The sequence below is a fragment of the Eschrichtius robustus genome, chromosome 2, assembly GCF_028021215.1.
Source record: "Eschrichtius robustus isolate mEscRob2 chromosome 2, mEscRob2.pri, whole genome shotgun sequence".
NCBI lineage: Eukaryota > Metazoa > Chordata > Mammalia > Artiodactyla > Eschrichtiidae > Eschrichtius > Eschrichtius robustus.
The window spans coordinates 151928516-151933880 of record NC_090825.1 but is presented as its reverse complement, the minus strand read 5'-3'; the positions used below and the strand labels follow the sequence as shown (position 1 = coordinate 151933880).

Below are 5365 nucleotides of genomic sequence, written 5' to 3'. Positions count from 1 at the left end.
CTTAACCACTGAGCCACCACGGAAGTCCCTAACCTCCTCCTTTAAGCCTAGGCAGTAAAAGCTCCCTGAGATGCTGGACTACTGTCCTCTGTTGTTTTCCCCAAACCCTTTGCAAATGATCTCTTGACTACAGTCTCCTTAATTACGGTACATTTGAGTGTGCCACCTTTCTCTTTCAGGGATTCTGACTTATACTGATAGGTAAGAAATGCCTGGGGGAGAGTTAAATTTGAGTCACCTGAGTAGAGGTGGTCATTGGAGCCGTGGCTATAAATGTGAATATCTTGGGAGACAGTGTAGAGAAGGAATGGGCCCTGAGGAACTCAAACATGTAATGGCTTTCAGAGGAGGATAATCTTGCAAAGGAATTGGAGAAGTAGCAACCAAAGTGAGGTGAAAAATCAGGGCAGTGTGTGTCATAGAAGTCAAAGGAGGCAAAGGGAAGAAAAAGAGCGTTGGTAGTCAAGATTATCAGTTGGTCCTGCAAAGTCATTGGATTTAGTGACTTATACCCTCGTGAATCTGTTACATATTTTCTGTGCTCCCTCTGAATAATGATTTAAATTTTTTTACATTAACTTATCTATAATTTATCTTAGGTAAATACAGTCAAATTTGTTTTAGAACGTATTTTAAGGTAAAAATTAACTACCCTTCCTTAACCATTATTCCAACATTATTTATGTTCTACTTTCTCTATTACCATTATTTCCTCCAACATTCACTGTTTCTAAAAATATAAAGAGATGTTTGAGCACTTTCTACTAGATGTTTAAGAGCTTTCTATTTGACTGTATCATAGTGGTTCAATGGTTGTCGCTTTAGCATTCATTTTAAAATTGATCCATTAGAACAAGTCTAACCTCTTAATTTTAATTTTCGGAATTCTATTATCAATAGCCCCATTTATTCTTCCAGATAAACTCTATATTTTTTTTAACATCTTTATTAGAGTATAATTGCTTTACTATGGTGTGTTAGTTTCTGCTTTATAACAAAGTGAATCAGTTATACATATACATATGTCCCCACATCTCTTCCCTCTTGCATCTCCAGATAAACTTTAGAACCATCTTATCAATTAAAAAAAACTTAAACTTCATTGTGATTTTTTCAAGACCGTGAGAGATAGATGGCCAACCAGAGTTCCTAAGGTTCAGTGTATGTAACTGCTGCCGCCGCTTAAGCCTGCCAAAGCAGTGGTACGGCTACTGCCCTTGTATTTGCTACCTCTAGAAACATTCTTGCCAGTAGTGGCAGCAGCGGGACTCAATTACCCTCTTTTCGCACTCCCTCCAGAAGCTCCAGATGGCGTCTTCCGTGGGCAACGTGGCCGACAGCACAGACCCAACGAAACGTATGCTTTCCTTCCAAGGGTTAGCAGAGTTGACACATCGAGCCTATCAGGCGGGAGATTTTGAGGCAGCTGAGAGACACTGCATGCAGCTCTGGAGACAAGAGCCAGACAATACTGGTGTACTTTTATTACTTTCATCTATACACTTCCGGTGTCGAAGGCTGGACGGATCTGCCCACTTTAGTACTCTGGCAATTAAAAAGAACCCTCTTCTGGCAGAAGCCTATTCGAATTTGGGGAATGTGTACAAGGAAAGCGGGCAGTTGCAGGAAGCAATCGAGCATTACCGGCATGCGTTGCGTCTCAAACCAGATTTCATCGATGGTTATATTAACCTGGCAGCCGCTTTGGTAGCAGCAGGCGACATGGAAGGGGCAGTACAAGCTTACGCCTCCGCTCTTCAGTACAATCCTGATCTGTACTGTGTTTGCAGTGACCTGGGGAACCTGCTCAAAGCCCTGGGTCGCTTGGAAGAAGCCAAGGCATGTTATTTGAAAGCAATTGAGACGCAACCGAACTTTGCAGTAGCTTGGAGTAACCTTGGCTGTGTTTTCAATGCACAAGGGGAGATTTGGCTTGCAATTCATCACTTTGAAAAGGCTGTCACCCATGACCCCAATTTTCTGGATGCTTATATCAATTTAGGAAATGTCTTCAAAGAGGCACGGATTTTTGAACGAGCTGTGGCAGCTTACCTTCGTGCCCTAAGCTTGAGTCCAAATCATGCAGTGGTACATGGCAGCCTGGCTTGTGTATACTATGAGCAAGGCCTGATAGATCTGGCAATAGACACCTACAGGCGAGCTATTGAATTGCAACCACACTTCCCGGACGCTTACTGCAACCTAGCCAACGCTCTCAAAGAGAAGGGCAGTGTTGCCGAAGCAGAAGATTGTTATAATACAGCTCTGTGGCTGTGTCCCACCCATGCAGACTCTCTGAATAACCTAGCCAATATCAAGCGAGAACAGGGAAACATTGAAGAGGCAGTTCGCTTGTATTGTAAAGCATTAGAAGTCTTCCCCGAGTTTGCTGCTGCCCATTCAAATTTAGCAAGTGTATTGCAGCAGCAGGGAAGAGTGCAGGAAGCTCTGATGCATTATAAGGAGGCTATTCGAATCAGTCCTACCTTTGCTGAGGCCTACTGTAATATGGGAAACACTCTAACGGGGATGCAGGATGTTCAGGGAGCCTTGCAGTGTTATACACGTGCCATTCAGATTAACCCTGCATTTGCGGATGCCCACAGCAATCTGGCTTCCATTCACAAGGATTCAGGGAATATTCCAGAAGCAATTGCTTCTTATCGCACTGCTCTGAAGCTTCAACCTGACTTTCCTGACGCTTATTGTAATCTGGCTCATTGCCTGCAGATTGTCTGTGACTGGACAGACTATGATGAGCGCATGAAGAGGTTGGTCAGCGTTGTGGCTGACCAGTTAGAGAAGAACAGGTTGCCTTCTGTGCAGCCTCATCACAGCATGTTATATCCTCTTCCTCACGGCGTCAGGAAGGCTATTGCCGAGAGGCATGGGCACCTCTGCCTGGATAACATCAATGTCCTTCACAAACCACCGTATGAACATCCAAAGGACTTGAAGCTCAGTGATGGTCGACTGCGTGTAGGATACGTGAGTTCTGACTTTGGGAACCATCCTACTTCTCATCTTATGCAGTCTATTCCAGGCATGCACAATCGTGATAAATTTGAGGTATTCTGTTATGCCCTGAGCCCAGATGATGGCACAAACTTCCGAGCGAAGGTGATGGCAGAAGCCGATCATTTCGTTGATCTTTCTCAGATTCCATGCGATGGAAAAGCAGCTGATCGCATCCATCAAGATGGTATACACATCCTCGTAAATATGAATGGTTATACCAGGGGTGCTCGAAATGAACTCTTTGCTCTCAGGCCAGCTCCTATTCAGGCAATGTGGCTGGGGTACCCTGGGACTAGTGGCGCGCTTTTCATGGATTATATCATCACTGATCGGGAAACTTCACCTGCTGAAGTTGCTGAGCAGTATTCTGAGAAACTGGCTTATATGCCCCATACTTTCTTTATTGGTGATCATGCTAATATGTTCCCTCACCTGAAGAAAAAAGCAGTCATCGATTTTAAGTCCAATGGGCACATTTATGACAATCGAATTGTGCTGAATGGCATCGACCTCAAAGCATTTCTTGATAGTCTACCAGACGTGAAAATTGTCAAGATGAAATGTCCTGATGGAGGAGACAAAGCAGACAGCAGCAATATAGATCTTAATATGCCTGTCATTCCTATGAATACGACTGCAGAAGCAGTTATTGAAATGATTAACAGAGGACAAATTCAGATAACAATTAATGGATTCAGTATTAGCAATGGACTGGCAACTACCCAGATCAACAATAAGGCTGCCACTGGAGAGGAGGTTCCCCGTACCATTATTGTAACCACACGTTCTCAGTACGGGTTACCGGAAGATGCCATTGTGTACTGTAACTTTAATCAGCTATATAAAATTGACCCATCTACTTTGCAGATGTGGGCAAATATTCTGAAGCGTGTTCCCAATAGCGTACTGTGGCTGTTGCGTTTCCCAGCAGGAGAACCTAATATTCAACAGTACGCGCAAAATATGGGCCTTCCCCAGAACCGTATCATTTTTTCACCTGTTGCTCCTAAAGAGGAACATGTTCGGAGAGGCCAGCTGGCTGATGTCTGCTTGGACACTCCACTCTGTAATGGACACACCACAGGGATGGATGTCCTTTGGTCGGGGACACCCATGGTGACTATGCCAGGAGAGACTCTTGCTTCCCGAGTTGCAGCTTCCCAGCTCACCTGTTTAGGCTGTCTTGAGCTTATTGCTAAAAATAGACAAGAGTATGAAGACATAGCTGTGAAACTGGGAACTGATCTAGAATACCTGAAGAGAATTCGTGGCAAAGTCTGGAAGCAGAGAATATCTAGCCCTCTGTTCAACACCAAACAATACACACTGGAACTAGAGCGCCTCTATCTACAGATGTGGGAGCATTATGCAGCTGGCAACAAACCTGATCACATGATGAAGCCTGTTGACGTCACTGAGTCGGCCTAAATAATGACTGTGTGCGCAGGAGAATTACCCCTGTACCTGAGCCTCAACCTTCTGGGGGAAAGGGAACTAGATACGTTACTTTGTACTTACCTTTGTAGCAATATCATGTTGCAGATGGGTGACAGACAGTGATAACAGATAGCACAGCCAGACTTGCTTCCTGCATGATCATGACAGGGAGAGACACAAGAGATGGGAGACTGCTGTTCCACAAGGAGTCTCCGTAGAATTTTGCGGCAGCCAGGTGTTGCCTAAGTCTGGAAGGTCTGATCTCCCTTGGTCTTCCATGGGATGGGTGGTTAGTGTGGAGGGGAGATAGAGATTGCCCAGTCTTCTGAATTAAGTTTTTCTTTATATTTGGGGTATTGGAGCTATTAAAAATGTTTGGTTTCAGGTTTTATTCATGTGACGTGTATATGATTCTTTTGAGATAAGGTTTTAAGCTAAAATATTCCTTGTTTTAGTTTCTGAACTCTACAGACAAATGGGGACTTTGCTGGTGTAGTCTTTTTATAGGTTTTATAAACCACTTGAGCCTATATCAGTCATTTTAGTGTCTGACATGTTTGGAACTATCAGTGCTTTGTTGGTTTATGGCTTAAATTCTTTTTCTGGTCCGTTTCCTTCTTCCCTTCCCCCCACTTTAAACATTTTCCTGTAACTTGGCTAACAAAAAACCAAGTCTGATTCAAAACCTCCCAGAGTGTTTCTCTTAAACACATCATCTGGTGCCAAATGAAGATTCTTAGGAGTGATTATTAATTACGAAGGGCACAGTTGTGGTACTGTCACTGATGATAATAATAATGGATTTTTGGCCTAGAGTTTTGACCTATTGCACCAGTGTTTTACCGTTGACTGCCCCTCTGTGCTGCTTCCAAAAGTGATAGTGTGTGATCAGATTTTTACTTTCACTTCT

General features: G+C 43.6%; 1 pseudogene; it reads left to right on the top strand.

Moving 5' to 3' along the window:
• The first annotated feature begins 1308 nt into the window (after positions 1–1308).
• On the top strand, positions 1309–4446 carry LOC137758631 (UDP-N-acetylglucosamine--peptide N-acetylglucosaminyltransferase 110 kDa subunit pseudogene; annotated as a pseudogene).
• Positions 4447–5365: the final 919 nt, after the last annotated feature.